General features: G+C 23.2%; 1 protein-coding gene across 5 annotated transcripts in view; it reads right to left on the bottom strand.

Annotated features, from left to right (window-relative positions):
* Positions 1-26344, bottom strand: part of LOC114130344 (uncharacterized) — a 282938-nt gene that overhangs the window by 179519 nt on the left and 77075 nt on the right. For 4 of the 5 annotated variants that reach the window (XM_050199052.1, XM_050199051.1, XM_050199050.1 and 1 more), the window contains exon 3: positions 345-385. The exons of the other annotated variant lie outside the window; for it this stretch is intronic. The gene's annotated coding sequence lies outside the window, so the exon portion shown is untranslated. The remainder of the gene's footprint in view (positions 1-344; positions 386-26344) is intronic. 5 annotated transcript variants of the gene reach the window in all.

The raw sequence follows: 26344 nt of genomic DNA, 5'->3' as shown, positions 1-26344 counted from the left end.
AACAACATTTTAATAAGTGTTAAATCTTTATACTATATAATTTTACATACAATAATATTCTACAACATAATTCATATTTATAGATTTATAAACTTTAATTGTAATCATAATATTAAAGTAGATATATCCAAATATGTCAGTTTCAAACGAACCTTTTTTTTATAAATGAAATAAGAAAATAAAGTGCCACTTTAACTGGTATAGACAGTATATTATAGTAAAACATATCGTATAGGTAATATTGAAGGAAAAGTAAAATAAAACAATATTTAAATTTTAATATTTTTTATAGAATTTGGTTTTATCTTACAAACTGTTTCAATAATATATAATATTATACTCACCATATTTTGTTATTCAAATATCATCAACGCATTTATCAAATCTGTAACAAAATATTACACTTCAATCAATAATATAATTTTTATATATTTTGATGATCATATAAATATGTGATTCCATATATTATACATATATTTTTTTTTTGTACAGATATGATTTTGTTTTGTTTTCTAATAAAGTTGAGTGTATAGAAAACGAAATTGTATCATCTGGGAAATATATATCATAATAAGTATTTATTTATTTTCGTTCTTTGGTCTTTATAATATATTCTGTAGTCGGTAGTGTAATTATAAAAAAAAGTTGATTCTAGAAAACCTCCTGAAATAATGTAAATATCATTTGAAATGGACACAAGGTACTTAAAAAATACAACATCTAACCAATCGTAATAAATTACTAGTATTTGTTTGGAAATAAAATTAAAATTTTACTCGCCTGATTTATGTTGGACAGTTGTCAGTCATGAAAAGGCTCACAGTATTTTTTTTTAGTTTAAATTTGGTCCAACATGATTCTGGTAATACTTTACGATAGGGTAGATGAACAGGTATGAATATAAAATAGGTGGGAATTGGACATTGTCTAATGTGACAGGTGTAGTATTGGGGTAAAGGAATTCGAACCAAAAAGAACGATTCGGTTTCACCGATAGTCCCTCTATCGTTATAACCGACCGACCCCTCACCGCGATACATAATTCATTTGAACGATCCACCGGAAGTGTCAGGAAGGGTATGGACGTGTTGGCATAAATTTTTCCGGCTGTCAAACAGTCTGTGTCGGTTATACCTACAACGCCGGATGTCCGGATCGGTTGCCTGTTTTTTGAAACTTTGAATATATATACCAAACGTTTCTAACTATTTTCCATTTATTCTGCAGCGTTATAAGAATTTTATTTTATGATTGTTTTTGAACGATTTGTTGACGCAATGACTTCCGACATAAGGTACTATAAATCCATTCTCTTTTATAGTCCATCTTTTAATAAGATTGTGGAAATTGATGGAAGACTCGTTATAATAGGTTGAAGTGTTTTTAGTGTAAATAATATATATAAAAAAAAAAAAAAAACGTTTGTTTAATATTATTAATGTATCGCAATGTTTAATGATTAAATTATTTTATATAAAATTATTATAATTATCATATTGCTCATACAGAGTATTATATTTTTATAAGTCTTTATTATATTAAATTATTCCTATTAGGAACTCGTGAAATTCCTCTTAAATTAAATTAATTACAATTTAACCTAAGCAATACTTTGGCTAGATATTATTATATTATTTTTTAGCTTTATATTTATTATAATTTACTAATATTTTATTTAAAATTCTAAGTACTCTTATTTTAGTTTTTAAAACATAGAGTTTAAATTATAAATTTATAAAGTATAATATGTGATGATTTAAGAAAAAAATGAGTTTTTCAAATTATTATTTGTGCACATAAAAACACTTAAATTTGGATTTTTTTTTTTTTAAACCAATAAACAGAATACTTAAGTAACGTCTATAATATGCACAGATACTTTACTTATTAACTAAATTTATATAGTGAATTTTTTAAAATGAAATATGTTTTGAAAATTTAGATTTATTTAAAAACTTTGTCATTAACTTCATAGCGTATAAAAAATATAAATACCTATAACATGATTAACAAGTGAATGGATTAATATTCTAAAACTTAAATTACGTTATGGTATAATAGTATTTACAATAATTATTGTAATACATTAATGTTAGCGCGAAAAATATTGCAAATGTTGTTTATACACATAAATGGGATATTCTAAAATTGTAAATAGCTTGAGCCCAATTAAAGTTTTTGTATTATTAGCCTTAAATGTCATATAAAATATATGATACTTATGTAACTTGATAAAAAAAAGTAAAGTTTATAGATTAAGTGTAATCATTTGTCTTCAAGATGAAAAATGAAAAATCACCACAAAATAATTTTAAATGGGAGTGAATTTCAACAAAAATGTAAAAAAATGTATGTCATTTTTCTAAAACCCTACTTCTGTAATCCATTTAGAACTTTTTCCTGAACAGCATTCTTCTTTAAAATTATGATTTTTCCAATAAAAAAGTCACTATTCATTTATTTTACCTTCGCTGTCAAAATCACATTGTATACAATAAGATAAGCATTACATATTCGGGTGACAAAGTAAAATATATAGAAAATAACATGCTTTTTTTTCTTCAAAAATTTACCATTGTTAAAAATTCCGATGTAAACTTTTCAAGTTACTCAATGTATAACTAATATTAGATCAAATGTTGTAAATGTAAAAGCTATTTTAGTTCATTCGTGTCACAAATTCTGTGAAATATAATATTAAAACTAAGGTTAACTGTTAAAAACAATGTAAATTATTGAACAATATTATGTAATATAGTATAATTGTAAACATAATCATTTATTAATAAATTTAATTTTAACTTATTAATAGTCAATTGATGCTATAATATAAGTTATACAATATTATTATTAGTATTATTATTATTGATAACTTAAACCTACAAGGGTAAAATAATAATTTAATGTTTATAAATCTTCTCGATATATTATCCACTAATACTATTGGACACGTGATTGTCACGTTTTACAAAACTTCTTAAATTAAATTTTTCGTAATAATGTAAAGTCGAACATAATCTAAAGTTCTTCTCAGAAACTAATAATTTTATCTGAGATATTGCATGACAGAACGATTAAATATACAACACAACTTACCACACGTCATCAAGCTTCTAACCGTTACTCGTCTTAATGATGTCCAATGAAATTTAGAAGACAAATAGTTATTACTAGTTTCTGATATAGTTTTCAACGCATTTATTTATAATAACGGTTTTGAATGACTTATCTCCATCAATATTTATATCAGAATTACTAAAATTATAAATCATATTGAAAAATTTGTCATCTATGTTGTAGCGGTTTATTTTTCAGATAACTTATAATATTGTATTCATGTAATAAAACAAATTTAAACGCTACGACACAGATAAACTTCTTCTTAGTGCAATTTAAAAGGTTGGTAATTTTAATATAAATATTAAGAGAATGAATTCATCTCCTGCAGAACAGTTTTTATCTATGTTACGTGTTTATAAGACAGTGGCATCGCAAGCGAGATGGTGTCCTCTTAATAGGAATAATTGCTCTCGCTAGTATTTTCTTCATCTTATAAACATTCCATATAGTAAATTTTTATCCAACTATTGAACAATTATGTGTTTGTTTACTTTAATGCAAGAGTAAATTTACTTATTATTAAACTTAAACTAATAATATTATCTGTGTACACTGTACGTGCATTGATTTAGGATACAAAAATGTTTTAACTAGTTGTAAGCATTTTTTCATTGTATCATTATTACTTTTTTTTTAAATTAAAATTCGTAAAATATCAAAGCATAAATGTATTCTTAATGAATGAAAAACATTATTGAAGATTTATGATTGATTGTCTATTTATATAGGTAACATATTATTAAGAATTCGAATAAATAAATAATAATATTGGTAGGTATTCAAAATACATGAATTATTAAAAAAAAAAAAACATGTTGACGGTGTAAAAATTGTGTGGTATTAGTGAAAAAACATTACTTTTATAGATATCTATAAAAAAAAAAAAATCAAAAACATTTAGATATTTAGATATTATATTAGAATATAATAAAATAATAAAGATGTAGTTAAATAAACTGTGGAGTTATATAAATGCCACTGACGATGTAATAATACAATGATTGTTTTTGTCTGGAAAAGTTGTTTTTGTCTGGTTTACTAAGTGTATTGACGTGATGTTTTTCAAAATAATTTAACTTAAGTTCATACCTACTTTAATGAGCTTTATATTATTTTTTTGTCTTTGATGAGGGATAAAAATAAAATTAATTGTTAACTACCGGTCTTTTAAATAATTTTTCGGTTGTGTTCTTCAGAATTTTCAATTATATGTTCCAGATATTTAAAAAAAAAGTCTTACGTAATTTAACTGTACATAAGTTTGCTATTTTTAAATTAAATTAAATATCTATACAATCCTAACTCTTTACTTAAATTATTTTGTATACAAGTCATAAGAGAAAACTGATAATATTATGTCTTGCTTGTGACTGTGTGGTTATTACTAAATAATTAATTATACCATAATATAATATATAGTTATTTAAAAAATATTGAATAATTATTAGTTATTGCAGATTTTTTATTAACATAGAAACTTATGCATTTTGGAAACAAAATGGTAAATTACACTGGAAGAAAATTAAATCATTTAATTACATGTAAGATTTAAGAAATACTAGTTTCTATATGGTTACTTAATTTAACTTATTTAGCGATATAATATAACATATAACATAATATAGTATTTTTTAAGATTTCTAAAAAAAAAACTAATCTAAAATGGTCAAATTTCAACTAATAAAACCCGAATATGCATAGGAAATATGACAAATATAATGTATCGAATGTAGTCATTAACAATGGTGGATAGAACTTGGGGAGTGATGTGTAATTTAGATCTGTCACTAGTTCGTATAGTATATAATGGATTATAGTAAAGAGTAAGGTAGCTATTGAATGTTTAATAAAATCTATGATAGATTTTATACACATAATGTAAGGTAAAAAAAAAATCATCTGGTAGTCAATTTTTGAATATAAAAATAACCAATATAGTTCTCCTGCAATCATCACGTTAGATTATTATTATATACATTGTTTTTTTAACTTATTACTTAAACTATTTAGTTTCAATATCACGATTTTGGAACTGTAAAAGATCAGAATAATTTATTATATAGAAGTAGCATAAACTGTTCTCGAATAAAACAATTTTCCAATATATAGTCTAAAACTTTTGAACACAAAACAATTGAGTATTTTTTCATATGACACCAATACAAAAACTAACGAGTACGAAATACACTTAAGCAAACATAAATAAATTGTCTTATATTTTATAGTTTTATTTTGAAACACTTAATTTTTTTTATAATAGATTTTGTTTCATTATTTTTGATTAAGCTGGTTTTTATTTTTACTTAATGCTTAAGCGATTTATTTTTAAGTATAATTTTTGAAAATTTATACTGACTCATGCAAACATATTTATATAAGGGTAAACAAACTATAGGTAATTACAAAATAATTTAAAAAAAGTATCTTTAGAAAAGTTTGAAGAAAATGTATTTTCTCTTTTACAACTAAATAAAGTTACATATCCCAAAAAGTAAAATACATATAATATAGCGTAAAGTTTTGACAAAACTTGTTGTAAAATATTTAAAATATACATAATAATAATATACACAGACATAATAATGTATTATTATTTTACCAAGAGGCATTTCGGCGAATGGAACTTTAGTCAAATGGGTGTTCAACGAATAGCTTTTTTGGTAAAATAAGAATTTATTTATTTTTTTAACTATTTTTGTTTGTTTTAAAACAAAAACTCAAAAAAATGATAACCTATATAAAAATTATTTTTTTAATAAAATATTGTACAATGCTGAAAAATGCATATTAGTTATTGTGAATGTATTTAATTAGATGCAATTAAATGCAATTTTTTATTACAAACATAATTAAATATATCGATTTAAAAATGGCCCATTACAATATGCCAAATGATCTCCAGAGGTGATTAAATTGTTATTACGTTTGATTGCATATGAAATGCCCGTAGATCTTGCTGCAATAATGTAGTAATGTATTACCAACATATAGCTTTCTCACACAAGTGTTATCATACATTAAAATTTAACTTGAAAAGTAATTACAGATTTCAATAACTAATACTAAATAAAAACAATTTTTATGATAGCTTAAAGACAGTGTTTAATTATACAATTGCATTTTATTATTTTGATTATTTCTATATAAATATAAACATTCCTTTGAGCCCTATATATCGTTACTACGGAATGACTTCTTGTAATCTCAAATATGAATGTGAATACTCAAATGTGAATATATTTTTGTTTTTTAATTATAAAAATTGCACGAAGTTACTAAATTCATCGTGTTGATAAATTATATAATTATTTTATGGTTTAATATTCACTAAGACATTATTTGATTATTTCGTAGAAACTGAAACAATCACGTGTAAGCAAATAAAATAAATATAATATATGTACTCCCCGACTGGTATTAATGCATTTTGGTTGTGTTTAGCTTGCGTGTATATACACAAATTGCAGAGAATAAACGCCATTATATTATTATTATCCTAAACAAGTAAAACAATAGGGAAATAAAAAAAAAATACCTTAAATTGGTAAACATATGTGCCACGAATAGAAAATCGATGTGAATTAAATATTGGTCCACGAACACGTGTTAATGTATATCCAACAAATATGATCGGTTAGATAAAGTTTTTTTAAAAATTGTTACCACTCAAACTAAATGGCTTCTGAACACGGCATTGCACAAAATCAAGCGTGTTGGATAATATAATGCGGATAGTAATCGTATGTTATGGACTCTGTGGCTATTTTATAGAAATATAGAAACATAGAACATAGTTCATATAATCTTCCGATCGGTATGTTTCACCACAATAGGTTTTATGTTTTTTTTTTTTTTTTTTTTTTTTTTTATGTAACGAAGAAAATGTTTAAGAATGAGAAAAAGTATCTAAGTATTCCAGATTATTAATGTCGTTCGACACACGTGGATCATCGGGTTTTTTGTAAAACCGAATTAAAATAAAAATAATTTATGACAATTAATCATACTTTAATTTGAGGATAACTTTTAGTTTGAAATTATTTTTCTTTCTTTGTCTCTCTTTTACTTAGTATGCATGATACGATTTTCACAGAAGATGCTAATTTTGTTTAAGAGTTATAAGTATCGCCTTTGCCGTTCTCGAGGGAATTTTTATCCGGTTCGTGCACCGTAGCTGTTGAACAACTAGAGACCATATTCTTCCACTAATTACACATAACACATATAAATAAATATGGGCGTGCTTTGAAGTTTTAAAAAATTATGATTATTTTAATAATATTATCTTAACAATATTGAATAAAACAATATTTTCGGGCAAATGTAAGGTTTTTATGTATGCTTATTAATTATTTCGAGTTCCGAGTATAAAACCATTTTGTTAAAGCCATTTTTGTTGTTATATAAAGAAAACAATTAACCTAGTTTGAATAATTGTTCAATACTATTCATTACGTTTGTAGGCACCTTGTATATAAAATACCAATTTATCGTTAAATTATTTTATTTCCATATAACTTGTAATTCTATTTTTATAATTATTTGAATTATTTTTTGTAATCTAAATATTTTATTTTATAGTTTATACAATTTTTCTAAGTTTATTATATACATATTATCTCCAACAATTTTTTTTTTATACAATACTTAAAAATTATAAATATAATCTTTATAAATACTATACATAATATGATTATAAATTAATTTTAAATCAAAATTTTCATCATGTTTTCAATAAATATGAAACAGAATCTTCATTAACAAAGCTAACAGGTTGTAAATTTGAATTTTATATTTTGAAATTGGAACTTACAAGTAATCAACTTGATCTCAATAGATTTCAAAAGAAAAAATTAATATAAAACACTGGTATTGAACATAAAAAACTAACAATGTTCAACATAAAGATAATAAATTTAAAGTCCGTTGAAATTAATATCGTGAGTATCAAATTATTAAAAAAAAGTAATAAAAACTAGTAAAAATTGACACATGGTAAAAGTAAAGAATAAATAAAAACAGCGAATATAGTAATATATTATGAATCACAGTGATACGATATATAGATTAAAATAAAAATGAAAATTATAGTTTTCAACAATATTACTGTTTATAAGTAGTTTACTGCTTCTTTTATAGTATACATCAATGTGGTTCGAATAGTTTGCTATACATTATTGCAAATATTATGAAAACTCTTACAATTTCAATGAATTTCCTATGACTCCGTTTGATATGAAATGTTGAATTACTCATTTAGTTTACCAGGTTAAAAAATCTTACTAAGGAGTAAATAATTATTATTAAATTGCATAGAAAAAGTTTTAGAAAATATTGAGATTATTATACACAGCATCTGCCAACGTTACAAACTAACTTATAAAACTAATTCTAATAATTTTAATAATTCCAATAATCCCATTCATTCTGTACTATATGAATAAATATAATATGTATAAACACAAAGTTTTTACATAATTAACTTCTAAATTTCTGAAATTTTACCTCATTTAATAATATTCTTTTACAATTTTCACAATTTTTATTAACTTTGTCAAAATTCTAATTTTAACTGCAAAAATTGTGTGACAACAGATTATTAATTTTTTTAATTGAAAAATTAACAGCTTATGAGAAAATCCATATTAAATTTTCAAGCATTTATACCTAGTGAATAATTTTATAACTGAAATATCCAAAAATAAGCAGAAAAAAAATTAAACGTGCTCATACCTATTAATAACTTTAAAAGAGTCAATATATTTTTAAAATTGTATTTGTGTAAATATAAATTGATAGAATAAACATTTGGTAAAAATGTCAAGTGTCAATAATTAATAGTTCTTCATTTTTGAGTTACATCTAAAACACAAAATCATCGTTTTTCTTTATTATTTTATTAAAAATTTTTCTTCCAATTGTAAAATTTACTTTTATATTTTTTTATATTTGACCCCCTAAAGTATCAATAAGTCCAATTTTTATTAAAAACTTTCTCCATTTTTAATAATTAATTTTACTGGCATAAAACGTGTTTACATAGGTACTAGGTATATAAAAAATATATATATTATACCCATCATTATAAATTCTACATATTCGATACATTCATCGTTTCGTTCAGAAATTAAAGAGGAATTGTAAAAAAATTATAAAGATATTATTGTTGATTATAAAATATATCAATATTTATTATTATTATATTAAATTTTATTAATCTGCATAAAGCAGAGGAATTTTTATTACCAACAAAATGAATAGCCTCGAACAGTGTATTTTTCAATAATGGTTGATTTTTTAACAAAACATATTTTACGAATAAATAATTTATCTAGTTATTTCTTTGTCGAGTTTTTTTTTAAGTATGCCCTTAAAATTTTTAAGATTTTTTACAAAGGCGATTTATAGTAGTATTCTGTACAACACTCAAAATTAAAAATGTATTTGAATCAGATTCTTTCAGATGAGAAAATATCTTACACACTTACTAAAATTAAAAATAAATGATAATAATATATTACAAAAGTAAAATCCATTTATGTAAATATTGAATATTTTATTATTACTATTATTCTATTGATAAACTTGATTATTGTTGTTATTAAATTACATGCAGAAAAAGTTTAGAAAAAAATTGTTTAACAATAATATAATATTTTTTTTTTTTTTTTTTGAAAACATATTTTTTAATAGTAACTATTCAAAATAATTCTGAACAACATTATATTCACTGTACAATTTATTTAAATTTGAATTTTCTATTTTTTGTTGAATCCCTTGAACGTTCTAGGATCCAATGAAGAATAAATATTCAAACTTTAATTTTTATATTTATATGTAAATTGAGTTCTATGTTAAGACATATTATTATAAATAAGTGGAAATAGTATTACAGATAAATAAATAAATGTGAATGTATTTTTTCTCTTTGAATTGATAAGTATAATAAAATATATTCGTAAAAAATCTAACACATTGTACGAAAGCATGCGATTAAAACTTTTACTTTTGTACAATTTAAAACAATATTACTTCTAACATGTATATTAAGGAGTATAATAATATCATATACTTTAAATGTTCACATTGACATGTTTATTCGCATGAGCCATCTGTGCTTCCATTTTTGAACTCGTGACATTTTCAAACAGACTTTAGGTATAGTTTATCTTGTGAAAACAGTTATGAGACAATATTTATCCACTTTGAGTTTTTAACAATCGGCAGACCGACTGAAGGGGAAACTTAATTAAAAGCATTTTAGCCGTTTTCGGAAAATGGCCAATCTTGAAGCTTATGTAAACTACGTAATTACCCACTTTCCACCTTCGTTGAACAAAAACAATCAGGATTAATTAATTTTTAGGTGTTTGGCGTGATCGACATCAACATTTTTTTTTCATTTACTCTATTTTCCACTTGTCTGAACTTTCATATAAAATATGAATGAAGATTAGTCTAATAAAAAATACAATCATGATAAAAAAAAAAATTAGAAAATGTATACATAATGAATTTTTTGTTATATTTCATATAATATCAATCTGTAAATATATTAAACAACTAACATTCAAAAAGTTAATATATTTATTAAATTGGTAATTTGAATCACCTAAATAAAAAAAGGAAGTTAAGTGAATACTGTTCTGCTGTAATTAGGTATCAAGTAAGACACTGTTATGGGCGTGTTAAAAGTTTAATTCAATGATATATCATTGTACACGAAAAGCGATTATGAGTGGAAACGGTCTATCAGTCTTTTTTATCAAATGATATGTATTTTATATATATATAAATATTAAAGTAATTTATTTTAATTTTAGTGTTTTAGTAGGCTGATATAGTTTTTTTTCAAAATATTTTAATATTTATTATATTAGTAAATTGGTATTTAATTGTATGATAATATATATTAAATTAACATATAGCTCAGAATATAATAACATCTTTATGTAAATATCGTAAATCAGTTATGTTATTGCTTATAGTAAAATAATAATATAAAACACACACTAGTTTAATAGTTTTCACGAATTGTTATTTATTTTGTCGTTTAAATAAATAATTTTCTTCAAATTATAACTTAAAACGTCTATACAAATAATTGTCTTTATATATTTCTTAGATTTTATGGTTTAAAGAATCATATATTAAATTTTCAAAACTTAACAGAACTTATCTATCACTCCACAGTCCACAAATAATTTAAAGTATTACTAAGAATAAGAAATGATGATGTTAACATGGCATTCAATTATAATTATATCAAATTGTTCATAATTTTTAATAAACATTTTGAATTTTCCTTACTATTTAACTATTTATTTCTACATTCAAAATACTAATTCATTTCTTTAAATTTAAACTAATCTCTTGTTATTATTTTAGTTTGTATACATTATATTATGCTTTTGGAAAATTTAAAAAAATTAATTTTAGCTTTAAAATATATTATAGTTTTATTTACGAGCATTTTGAGAAAAAAATGCGTAATAAAACAGGGACGTGAATAAAATATTTCAGTTTGATGAGTACGCAACAGTTTAGATTATTTTATTTTGAATTTTAAATCTCTATAATATGAAAAATAATTCAACGTCATATAATGTTTTCTTATGTATACCATACAATTATATTGTAGATATTATTAAAGTATAAAACTACCGTAATTATAAATAATTATGTCGTATTTTTATTGGTACTAAAAATCATATTGAATTATATAATTTTGTTTTAATTTTGAGCTAACGTTTTTAATGAAAGTTCAAGGAACATATTTTGAATCTGTTGTCTTCGTATACAAATCCAATTTGTTAATAAAAATTAATACCAATAAAAATGAAATACGTTTCACTACTCAATTACCATTTTAGTCGAGCATAATTTCACGAAACGGCTGAGAATAACGAGAAAAGTTTCCTAATACGGGTTGCCGTCGTTGTTCACTGTCTCACGACCGACTTCACTGCTACTAATATACGTACAATCCAAAGTACTACTGTTACTGATACAACTACAACGACTACTACCACTAATGTTTCTTGTCATTCCAACGTAGGACGGAAAACTTGTGACAGATTTACGAACCCCATTGGCGATGTTGCTTATCAGTCGTTTCTGTGATTTTCTTTGGTGATTTTGTTCCAGTATAATACAGAAAAGGAAAAACAAAAAAAATATATATATATGTAATTAAACCCTAACGACACGAACTGTTTCCGTATCATGATTTTAAAATTATTTTTACTATTTTCAGACCAGTAATTATCTAAAACTGTATTACATTTACATTACATTAACAATTTATTGCAATGTGTAGCATTTTAATATCATTATACCTATTGTGTTATGTTAATGGATTTACAAGTAAGGTGATTTAACCTCATAAAACAGTATATTTACACTGAAAATATCGATTATTACCTAGTGCTAAAGTGAAACTCATTTTTACTTAAGTATATCGGGAAAATTGAATAAAGAACTTTGCAAATCTCAATAATTATTGTCTACACTATCGCTGAATATATTAAAAAAAAAAAACAGCTTATTAAAACTTGGTACAATATAAATATATGTATATTTTATAGGTATTGTTTTTAAAAATTAATTTTAAGCTTTTCTTATGCTATTTTACTATTTTAGATGATTATCTAATGAAGTAAACCATAATATTATAATAAAATATATGTTTTGAATTAATCGTATTTTACAATGAGGTAAATTAAAAAATATAACTGGGTTTATTAAATATATTTTTTAAATTTGGTTCTCCTAAGAAATTGACATTTTCTGATTTGCAGTTGGGGACGATAGTCTTATAGAAATTTCTTGAAACTTTTTTTAGTTATGATTTTTTTCTTCGCTGAGTCTGTACTTCGTGAATTATGTGTTTTACCATCAATGACAATCTAAACGAAGTAGGTACAATCTGTTGGGAGTTGATTTTTCATCATATAATCATTTGTAAGACAGGTGTGCCAGATTATTCGTAGGTTTATTAATATTTCAATTTTTTTTCGATATTTTAAATTGTTATTAGGGGTTCATAATATTTTATACTATGCATAGTCCATTTTTATAATAACTTTATAACGTTAACTTTTATTATTACAAAACTTTAAAATTAACTTCAGCCATGACCGGTTTAAAGAGATATTTAAATCTATTTGTTAATCATTTTAGTAAAAAGCTAGCTTTTGCTATTAAAATACCTACTAAATTATTCATAGGATTTTCAATTTTGTGAAATATACAAAAAGAAAAACCTACTTAGGTTAAAATATTACAATCAAAACTACGAATACATGATATTAATGTATTTTGTAATACATGAGGGACAGAAAATAAAATATGTGTGTACTGTGTATGTATAGTAAAGTTTTTAATTTATTTTTTTGCTATAATTTTTAGTAGTTGAATTTTATTAGTTTTCAGTTTTCGATAGAATTGTATTAAAAAATATTATGCTGGAAACCGATTTGTGCGGTCAACCTTTATCCAAAAAAACTTCCCTATTTTTGTCGTATTAAATGGGGAGATCGTATTTTTGATTATATGTCAGTTAAAATCTACGTCGTGCCTATTTCGTATTGTATTTATTAAAAAAAAAAAAAAAAAAAATGTGCAAAATAATAAAATCATTTATTTGTGTAATGTTTGCATATTTTTCACCGTAAGCCACCTTGATATAGGATGTGAGTTTTTTATTTTTTTTTTACCTTTTCATATTGTTCTACCAGAAAATAACTCACAGCGAATTCAATCTAATCTCACAATTTAGTTTTATTTTTACTTATTTTGATAATAGATATTAAACTTTATCGCCGGACACTTATTATTACTATATTATGAGATAATGCATTTAGATATATTTTTTTATACATTTTCAAAAATAATCGACGTTATATTTATTTTCTCATTAGAGAAAAAAAAAACGCCACAATATTGGAACATTTTAAAAATCACAAAAATAAGTAATATTATATATAATATTATTTAAATGGTTCAAAACTTCAAAATAAATAAATATAAAGGTAATAAAAGAAATATTAAGATTAATAAGATTGACTAGTTTTATCTTTATACTAAAGCATAAAATACAAGTAAAATAAAACAATATTTGCACCAATGAGGCATAAGAGTTAGGTCCGTATTTTGTGATACTATCTGCTACACCTACACTTACTGATATTTATTTAAAATTATTGCATTAATTACGGTAATTATTTTTCTCTTAATATTTTTTTACAGAAAAATCGAAATAACTTCTTTAAATTTCCATTCTCACAGTATTTTTGATTGATAAAGGTGGTATATACAATTTGCACTACTTACTTTTTCTGACAGAAAATAAATAAAAGCATACTATTGTCAATTTACATATCGTACAAAATCTAAAATATTAGTAATTATTGAGTAATATTTTTATTGCTGATTAAATTTTTATCCATACACTGAAAAAAAAAAACTATAAATTAAAAAAAGGAAATGGAATTAATTTTCGTGACTAAACTTAGTGTAAAAAAAAAAAATAAAAGCTAACACTTAAACTTTATTAAAACTGTAAATTATTTTAATAAACAATATATATATATGGAATATATTAAATTTAAAAATATATTATGAAAAAATAAAAATAAAAATATACTATTGATAGTTAAACTTATTAATATATCTATTTGTAATATATTTATAATGAAATAGAATATTACTAGATTTGTTTCTCCAAGGAAAGAGATGAGGTTGTTTGATATGTTCTGTGACTTCTACGACTTCGTACAGGTTTGATTTAATGGTTCGTTTGAGTTTTGACTCTTTGTAAGAATTATAGACTTGATGTTTAGTATCACTCCGTATGCGATGCAGTTTATCGGGTTTTTGTTTCCCATTTGGTAGCTGTGGGTTAAAAGGATATGCTTGATTCACAATCTGTTGATCATTATTACTATTTTTATTGATGTATGGTTGTGCCATAATATAGTATTTAATTTAGTTTGATGGTTTGATTTTAACAGTGATTTTTAGAAGTTTTAAGTGTGTGTTAAGTGTGATATTGTTTTTTTTTTATATATATCTAAAATGTTATATTTGTTGAGATTTATATTACTAATTACTAATAGATTATTACTCATTAACCACATTTGTTATTGTTTTATAATTGTCGGCCTGCTTCTTCGTTTCATCGAATATTACTGTGTCCCGGCATATAGATAAGGATTGTACTTTTATTTTCAAATTTTTATATTTTTATAATTACTATTGTTGCAATTGTATTGAGATACAAATTGTGTTATATGATGTGGATGGATTAGCGATTGTGAATATATTGAAGTTTAAGTTGAGTGAATTTTTAATGTTGTTGAGAACTAAAGCTTCTGTGGTAAATATAGAATTTTGATTTGTTGGTTTATAAGATAAATTTAAATATTGTTTGATAATACTGTAATGCCTATTCAGTGTTCGCCTTTTGAAGTATCAGTATAAATATCTTCTTATTGTAAAGTGTTTTTAATCTCATGTAATAGGTTTTTATAATTTTAGAGCTGTTGCGTTTTTTTATACATATGTTACGAATTTTATGTCTGTATTAATCTTACTAAGCCAATGAGACGTTTAAATATTTGTGTGTCTTATTAGAATAAAATATGAAATAAGTATTTATTTTCAAACCGTGTGATATATTTTGGTATTGAAGTTTCTTTGTTGTTTTTTGATATTTTCCCTGTTAATGCGAGGGTAATTTTTATTTTTCTGATTCAGAAAATAGAGAAATAGCATCTAGAGATTTATTAATGAACTTTTATAATGTTAGATATTTGTAATGTTGTTTTTTTTTTTTTAATATTCTTGGTATGTTTTTATTTTATTGAATGTGACACCGAGGAATTGTATACCTAGTGTCTTTATTATGTATAGTTTGACTATTGATCTTAAAATAGGGAAAACTTATATTTAATTTTTTTTTAATTAATTATTGTTCAATGCAACTTTAAATAAAATATCTCAATTTTAAAACGTCTGAATACCTATTAAAAAATATTCAATATTTGTGATCTCTATAGTTATTTCTAAAACAATTTTTTATTTTTTGTAAAAAGTAATACTTCATCAAACAATTAAAAAGGAGCAAGAAACAGAGTATAAATAAATATTACTTACTGTATATTGAACAATAACCTAATTCAAGTCAGAAAAATTTTATTATTATTTTTATATATTATTATTATTATTTCAAACTGATTTTATATAGTTATTACAGTATTATTTATTATTTTAAAATTTACTAGGTAAAAAAAAAAATTATTTAATTGTATTTTTTTTTTTTTTTTTAGTTGTAAAAAATATATGTATTTACTAATGGAAAAGACAAATGTACTTCTCTAAAATAATTTCATTATTTTTAATTTTTATTTAATTTTTTAATTTTGTTAATGCTCAATGTCTAGACATGAACGCAATATAATAAAAATATGAATTACAATAATCATAAACTATAATATTTTAATAATTAAATTTAACTTCATAACTTATCATAAATACCGTATTCGATAACCATTTATAATTTGAATCGATAAAAATAATAATTATATCTTTTGTTCATTTAATATAAAAGTGTTTATGTGCCCAGTTTTAACATTTAAATGTCAGAGCTTTGTAAAAAATATTTTTATTTTTATTAGCTAAATTTAAAAACTTGGTTATAAACTCCAACTAAATTAATATTTATTTATAAAATGTCATATGTGAAATACGTTTTTATTATTATTAAGGTTTATGTTTCAATTTTTGGTGTCATTTATTCAATAAAAAGGGTTAAGAAATGCAACAAATTTTAAGTAAATTTATTTTACACAGTCGTATCATATTGCAACAATAATTATATATTTATATGCAATGAATTAAATATGTTTTTAAGTTTAATTTTTTAGTTCGCAAGAGTAAAAATATACAGTATATATATTATATATATATTATAAAAATTTGCATCGCGTTGCGTTTAGTATTACTGAAATATTTTCTCATTATTTTGAATTACAACTAAGATTAGCGATGTTGTTCGCTTGTGTATTTTTATGACCTTAGTAATGAACATAAAAGATACCAAGATACCTAAAGTATACTCCAAGTTCTTAGTAAATTAACACAATATAATTATTTTTGAATACAAAAAGCACGGATGAACGTAAGTGACGCACTATTCACACTCCTGCAGTTATCTTTAAGTACCTAAATAAGTGCTTATGAATGGATTTTTAATTAATCATTTTCAGTTGGAAATAATTATGGATAAAAACAAAAATTACATTAATATTAATCCATATTTTGATGATCATTTTTTGTATCGTTTTTAATTGCTTTTTCGTACGATTTCTAACATGCGAGTTTTAACTATATTTATATATTTGCACTTCAGTATAGACTTATAATTTATCACTTTTATTGACATTGTTTCATCACTATTTATTTCAATAAATAATTGTATACATAATGAACAATATTTAGTACTCAAAAAACCTAAAATCATCAAAATAAGTGCTTAAAAAAACACTTCTTTATATTTTACACTACCTATTTATTATAAGCATCAAAATGAGCACTTACAAACATTAAAATAAGAAAAAAAATTGTTTTTCCTATTATATTATAAAATATTAGGTATTTATATCTGTGTTGAGTTTATTTTAACGTAAAGACTATAAAGGCTTTACAAAAACCATTAACTCTCACTACTCTCAAAATGATATATTTTTTTAGAAAATGTATTTATTACGTTTATTTACTTAAATTACGAATATAACTTTTTAGCTTTTCTTAACTTTTGGTTTATATAATTTTTTTAATTTTAAATTTTTTGATTTTCAAAATAATTCAAAATATTGCATTATTGCCTATCTAAATCAGAAATTTATTGTCAATAAATAGTTATAACTTATTGTATCTCTCCGTTGTGATGCTATTATTAGAGCGCTGAAATATTATTCCTATTACAAATTCTTACATTGTCAGTCACGCTTAACGCATTATAAGCAGATAATAAAAACAAATACAATCGGATAACTCATCTATAACTAAGTAGACATTTTGTAGAATTATGTAGTTATTAATTTTTAGTTTTAGTTATAACATAAGCACACATAGATAAAATTAATTATTAAAAAAAAAAATAAAAGTTGGATTTTTGTTAGTGACTTCTACCTGTGTCATCTTAAATACTTTTAATTTATATTGAATATAATCGTTGGATAATTTTATTTTTCATTTTTTTTTCTAAAATTAACACAAACAGCGAAAAAAACATCTAAAGTTGTACACTTTTAAACTGTATATTTATATTGTAGTAAGTAGTAACATATCGACATAAATTATTTCCTTAGCACTGTGTTGAAATCTATATACATCCATATAAAGTAATCAAATACACTAAGTCTCCAACAATATAATGATCGTTATTATTATAACAGTATACTTAGTGTATTTGGTTCAAAAAATATAGAAAAAATACTTTGTACTAATTTAATTTTATAATTATAATTGCATTGTTAAATTAAAATATTTGGTAATATTTAAATATAAATAAATAGGTACATAAATAATGTGTGTACTGTGCAGTCAAATTGTATAAATCAATATATATATAAAACCCAATTTGAAGTCTATACGTTACCGTCCAATTATGTTACCTTATGCCTGTCACCTTAAGGTTTTGTGAATAGCTCGTGAAGGCCATTTTGTTTCACAGCTTGTTTATGTCTGTAACAGATGAATGATTTGATTGGATTGTTTGTCTGGAAAAGGATTAGATGTGCGACAGAATGGACCGGTGGAAAGCAAGAAGGATAATACGTTGTATATTGAACAGGAACGCTGAGGACCTACTTGTGGTTATTGTGAACCATAAACCCCCTTATATCAAAATGCAAATCGGTTTCTCTAGACATTACTATCTACAACGAGCTATGGTAATCTTCGCCAATGCCCGGATTTATCTAATTTATGGATGTGTTCCTCTATCAATATTACAACACCAACTTTACCCTAGTGATGATGATAATAGATAAAAAAAAATCACAACCCGTCTATCCTGTGCAATAAACTTATAAGTACAGACACCAAAAGTAAATATTGTTTCAACAAAACAAAATTGTTAATTCGTGCTTAGTATTATAATCATTCAAATGTCAAGAAAATCGAAATAATTTCACCGCATGTTATTATTAACGTTAATTAATCATGGAATACTTAGTAGTATTAAGCAAGTATATGTTGTATAATTATGCTTTATTAAGTTCGATTATAATAATATGTACTTAGAAAACGCCGAAGGCGCATTTTATATCATACCCACTGGTCTGATTTGATGTTTAATCGTCTCTTTGAATTAAGTATAGTTCTAATCACCCCGGAGGTCGGAAGTTTATACGTTATGACAAAGATAATCATAGTGTTTTACATTAATTTACACATTTATTAACAAATGATTCGGACATACGCGCACAGTTGAATACAATAACTATAATATTATTCGATATAGTCAATCTATTACCGAAATTGATTTGTCGACTGAATTTCCAAAATGTCTTGAATAATGGATTGTGTACAACTCGAGTACAACCAAATAATATGTGTATGTTGATATTTTCTTAGTGAATTTACTAATATATTTTAAGTGGTAACGGGACACAGAATCCATTATTCTATCATTTTAAATTAGTAGATGTAGTGTATATAGATACCTACTGAATAATATGTACATTATTAACCGTTCTGTGTACAGAACACATTTCTAACTTATCAATATAATGAACACAGTGTAATAAATTAACTACGAAACAAAAAAAAATATCTGTATTATTGTAACCGAATGATAAAATTAGTGTCAAATCAAGATAATTGTTTTTTATTTGTATTTTTATTAATTATTATCTAGTTATTGTAATTAATAATAAAGTAATAATTTTATCAATGCATATTACACATTATACACAGTATTAGTATTATTGTAATAACTCATATTTAAATAACATGCATGTTAAAAATACTAGTTAGTAGATCACTATGTCATAAATTCGTGTAAGCTAAACAATAAATATTTTGATATATCCACTATTATCCATTTATAGTAATTTTTTTATCTCACGGAATGTATAATGTTAATGTATATTTATTATTAATAAAATGTCAATTATATCTATATAACACTACCAATCATAAATCACTTAAAAATTAAAATATTGGTTATTTTGTACATACGTCATACACCAATAGCAGGGACACAAATATATAAAATATTATTTATGACATAATAGGAAAAAAATGTTTATTTTTAAAATTGAATTATTGATTACGATTGAAATGATACAAGAACTTATATTATTATATCTAAATTATGAACTATTATATTATTATAAAATAGTTTCCATTTAAAAATTAAAATACGCTGCCCTTAATTCGGCGTAGAGTAGATGTATAATCAAAATGCTATTTATATAATAAATGTACATGGCAAGTAACTTCTTATCCTATTCAATACGATTAAGTAATATAAATTAAATTATAGGTTTCTTATAAATACCCAGAGGATTCTTGTTTATCTTTTTAAAATATGAATTTCATTATACCTATATTTTGGTTACGACCTATGACTGCCTACTATAAACCATATCCATTTAAATTGTACCTAGGTATTTATTGGATTAGTCAAACCTAAAATTAAAACACATACCTATTAGTATTATCGTCATCATTATCGTGTTATCTGTAAATAGCCTATGTACAGAGCTAACTTAATATGTAAATATTTGATAGGTTTAATTATTAATTTTCATTATGTAGATATTCATTTAATTAGGTGTGTAAGTTTTAAAGTTTAAGCAGGATGTGGTAGAGCATTATTATAAGAAGGTGGTTATAATATATGAGAACGAACATAGTAAGACACCTCATATAACCGTTGTGTTTTGTACATAATTTGCTAAAATTAAATTATAATTAACACGCTGTCATAATATTATAACTATATATATATTTTTTTTTTAATAATCAAAAGCACGCCTTTTAAAATGTATTTAATAAAGTTATTTAGGTATGTGGTGCTGACATGCAATTAGCCAGTTAATGTAAAATTATGAAAATAATAATTATTTGTTGAAAAATAAATATGGGGTATTTTGAGTATAATTTTAATGTATAAAATATATAAACAATCAAATATAATTTAGGGTTACATTTTTGGCACATTAATAAATATATCTCATTTCTCTTGTACGTAAACAGCATAAAAATTAGTTGGGGTACAGGTTTTTTTTTTAACTTTATATGTCATAAAATCTTTTTTATTAGTATTTATATTTTAAAGGAATAATTTAATAACCAATACTATAAAAAACTATAAAAAAAAAAAAAATCTTCATACACATATTTTATATGGACCCAAAAATAGTTAACCACATAACCATGTTTATTAGTTTCACAGCACAATATTATATTTATAGTGGTGGAAATCAAAAGCTTTTGATATTTTTAAATGCATAGGTACATATTTTTTACGAGAATAATAAGCTATATTTGCAAATTATTATAAAACTGATGTAAACAGATTGCGATTTAAACACTTAAAAGTTAAGTTAAACATGTATATTATATTTTATTAGAATAAGATAAATTATGAATAATCGTTTTCCAGTACTAAATTTATTGTAAAATGTAAATGTTGTAACATACCTACCATGTCATTAACATTATTATACAACAACAAACATGACCTATGTTGCAACAATAGTTATTGGTGATGATTTTCATAACGATTTAATACGGAGCATAAAACGATTATTGAAAATATGTAAGTCATATCATTATAATTATAATATAACGTACACATTCAGCATAACAATATCGCAGACGCGTATCGCACGTACAGTGCATAGATACTTATGTTCCTGGTTTCGGGACAAAACCAGAGAAATTGTTGTTCAACTAATACCTAAATAAGGGACCTGCAGGCAAAATGTATGCGTTGTCGGAGAAACGTATTTTCACGCTGTACTCATTACGGACATAAGTTATGAAGTATTGCGGTTTGTTTATCTCATCTCCACCCTGTATAACCAGAGATTTATAACGGTATACGTAGGTAGGTATCATATGAAATGGTGATGTGTGTGGTGAATAGGGTTGAGGGGGTTGTTCTGCCAACATTAAAATGTACATCGTGGATAAAATGTAACGACCCGAATGACCGTATCTTCTTAAGCTTGGTAGACGTGTATGTATATATTTATTATATATTTTTTTTCTGATGTTTCACGCCAACGATTTTTAGTGTCTTTATATACCTACTCGTTATTCTACCACGTAGACCTTTTGCACAGTATAGTTTTAGAATTGAAAATGTGCATAGTTATATATAAATACACAGTACCTACGTATATATTTATATAGGTATCCTATATTTGACTCGACTTATATTATATGGTCTGTTGGTTTTTGTATAAATTATTTAAATGTTTTTTTTTTTTTTTTGTACGTGTATATGACACGAAAGGTGTATGTATAAAAAAAAAAAACGTGAACTTGAATACAGAAAAATTGACAAGTTATGAAAATATCTTTTTACTACTACATTTAGGTATATAGACCATATGCAAATCATATAATATTATACGTGAAAAGTTCGGTAAAAAAATAGATGGAAAATACTCTCAATGCCATTTCAAAAACCATTGTTAAACACATCAATGAGTTAGATAATATAATATTTTATTACATGGTTGCAATGTATTATATTTATATTAAAATTAATAAAACAAAGTACAGAAAAAAAATTATAATCATTATAATATATTTGATATACTATGATATTAATTTGAGTTAAGTATGCAAACGCTCGGTTACATTAAATAGGTACATATAGTGAAAAAAAAAAATTATTTGTACCACAATCTAAGTATTACAAGAAAAATGTACATAATATTCATTAAAATGAATTCAAAACAATAAATATAAATATAGTTTTAGATTCTATATGAAACAATGTGTATAATTGTATATACGTACAGTGAAATCATTATTTAATTGAGTTATATATAACAAATACAATACATATTATATATATATATATATATATAAATATATCATATCTATGTATTCAAAAAGGTTTATATTAATTAACAAATTGATTATATTATGTTACTTTTCTTCAGAAAATTAAAAAAATGTATTGTTGTGTTTTTTTAAAGTGCACACTTGTCAATCATACATAATTGAATAAGCGCTATAATTTTTACGGTAAGAATGATTCAAAAGTTCTTTAACAGGTATTAGAAAGTTCTTCGACAATAAATATTAAACAATAAAAAAAAGTAGTATAATTAAAACGATTTTTTTTTTTTTTTTTTTTGTTATTAATTTATTAATATTATTACGTATTATTATTTGCAAACATTTGTAAGTTAAAAAATAATTTTTAAGTGAAAAACATTATTTCTACAATTTTTTTTTCAAAGAACCTTCAAGTTCGTTAAATAGAAAATGTAGAGTTTGGTATATTTTTATACTATTTAAAATATTATATGCGTTTTACTTTTTTTTTAAATTATTTTATACTTAATGACAAATAAAAATGTTTACGTAGAACAAGGTTTCGTTTTAGTCTACGAGTATATGAGTCATTCATACTTACGTTAAGTTACCAAAATTTAATATCAAAATGCTATTTATAATTTGTATTGCTGTACAACAAAAGTTAAAACAGAATTTCAAAAATATTGTTTAAAATAAGATAAAATTATATTATCCACTTATATATAATATATTCTAGTAGTCGCTTGTTTCTCGAATTTATAAATATAAACAGTAAAACAAACACTACGTAAAAATCAACATGTCATGAATATAAACGGAAAACTAAAATATATGTATATTATTTTTATACAACCTTGCATATTAGATTTTTAGTGAAACAAAGAATAATATATTGGTGTTATAACTGAAGGTTTTAATACCTAACTGTGAGTTTGAAAAACACTATTTTGATAAATATTGTAGGTAATAGTTTTGAGTATAAATACATAATATTAGAACATAATTAATTTATATTTTAACTATAGTTATTATACATCGTTGTACTGACAGAATTTTAACTTTAATATTAGTATTTTAGTATTTTAGTATTAATAAGTAAATAAAATATATTGTTTTAGTTTTTCATTCACATAATAGTTATTTAATTACTCATCTAAACATTCTAAATTAATTCTATATGCATTTTTTTTTATATATTTATACTCACATTAATAATCATGCAACAATAATCAATGTGACAAGGTAACTAATCTACATAAATGGCCTCTATAACTTGTTTTTACCTTTTAAAAATTAACTTAAACCATATAAAAGTTATTACGTTCAATTATACAAACATATATTTTTTTAGTTAAGTCAATCATTAAGTATATACGTATATAATAATAATATATATGCTATATAAGTATTATCAATAAGTTTATTTTACTTTTATGTTTTTTATAATATAACAGAAACCTAAAGGATAATAATACGATAATATCAGAACCCATCTGTAAGAAAAAAAATAAAATGCAATTTTTTACTTTAAATTCATATTTTACGTATATTTAATTTCGGTAATTTTTTAAATTAAAAATCGGTTTCTTTGAGGCTTTTAATACAAAATAAAATAAAAAGTGTGTACGTACATTTTAAACAAATATATAGCTTAATTGTGACATGTAGTTTCTTTAAAATCATGTGTATTAAACTCTATAATAATTTAACTGCCTATAGTTCAGAAAATTAATTCCATTGATGTTTCTTGTACCTAATATTAAACGTGTTTTTTTGTAAATAAGACTTAATTTATATGGATATGCTGTTGACACATTTGTACTCAACATTTATATACTAGTCTGTAATTACAGAAATTATATTTCTTTGATCAGATATTAGGTTTTGTAATTTATATAAAATAAAATATTGTGTTGTTTAATAAATTACTGATTTAATTATTCCAATGTATCTATGTACATTTAAATAAATATATTTATGTTTATCATCAAATATTATATCTATAGAACACTAATGACATTTCTTTGAGATGAATTTTGAAATGTATTATAGTAACAGACAACGGTAAATCGTAAAATATTTGCAATGGTGAATAGACCATTATCAAATTGTAGTAACTATTGAAAATACAACTCAGGTTCGGATGTAATAAAATAGAATAAATAGAAAATTCGGTCTAAATGATTACTGAGCACTGACATTTGATTGAAAATAAATACCAGACAAAATAAAATAAAATGAATAGAACTCAGCGGACTTCACTAAAAAGAGTAAAGACACCTTTTGTTTATCGAGTCTTGTAGATTTGTAGAAGGATTTACCAAATTCTCGTATTGTGATATTTTATGAATAAAACAAACAAACAAAAACTTTTTTCTCTTTCCGTCTATTGATATTTATTTTTCAGAATTGAAAAAAAAAATTAGGAGCATCCATTTGCAGACAATCAATTATGAGACCAGAATTCTAGAGCTCAAAGTCACTGAGATAACACGAACAATATTGTAGTAGCAATATGTCTACAATAAAATAGGATACCGTTTTGCAATCGGAATATACAGAGTTATTCACCAAGCATGATCATATCTCCCTTATTTCTTCCTTTACAGTTTATTTAAATTCTGATTTTTTGAATTTTCAAATTAAACTTTAAGACAGTATTTTTAAACATTTAGATTTATAATAACATTTAAAAATCATCCTGCTGCTCTATAAAAAAATATTGTAATATTTCTAAGCAGGTGATAAAAATAAAGTTATGTACCTAAATCGAAATTTGAATAAGTAGATTTTAAAATATTATTAGTTTGTGGTAAGGTTCAAATATATAATGATTGTATATGTAATTGTATTTTAAGAATTAATATTTACATGTTAGAATTTTAATATTGAATTAACTAACAAATGTACAAAAAGTGTCACCATTGAGTGGATTCTTTTAACAAAATTCTCGTTACTAAATAATCGTAACTTTTATCACATATTCTTATTGAGTCTAGCTATTGTTACAAATTGTTTATTAATTTTTTTAAATAAAAAACATTCAAATTATTAACTAAATAAAAAATATAGTTTGGAAAATATATCTGAGCATAATAAATAATAAAGTAAAATAAATATTATATCTGTTTCATTTTTTTTTTTT

This window comes from Aphis gossypii, chromosome 2 (assembly GCF_020184175.1).
Source record: "Aphis gossypii isolate Hap1 chromosome 2, ASM2018417v2, whole genome shotgun sequence".
Taxonomy (NCBI): domain Eukaryota; kingdom Metazoa; phylum Arthropoda; class Insecta; order Hemiptera; family Aphididae; genus Aphis; species Aphis gossypii.
The sequence above is the reverse complement of the archived record's forward strand: the minus strand, read 5'-3'. Positions and strand labels throughout refer to the sequence as shown.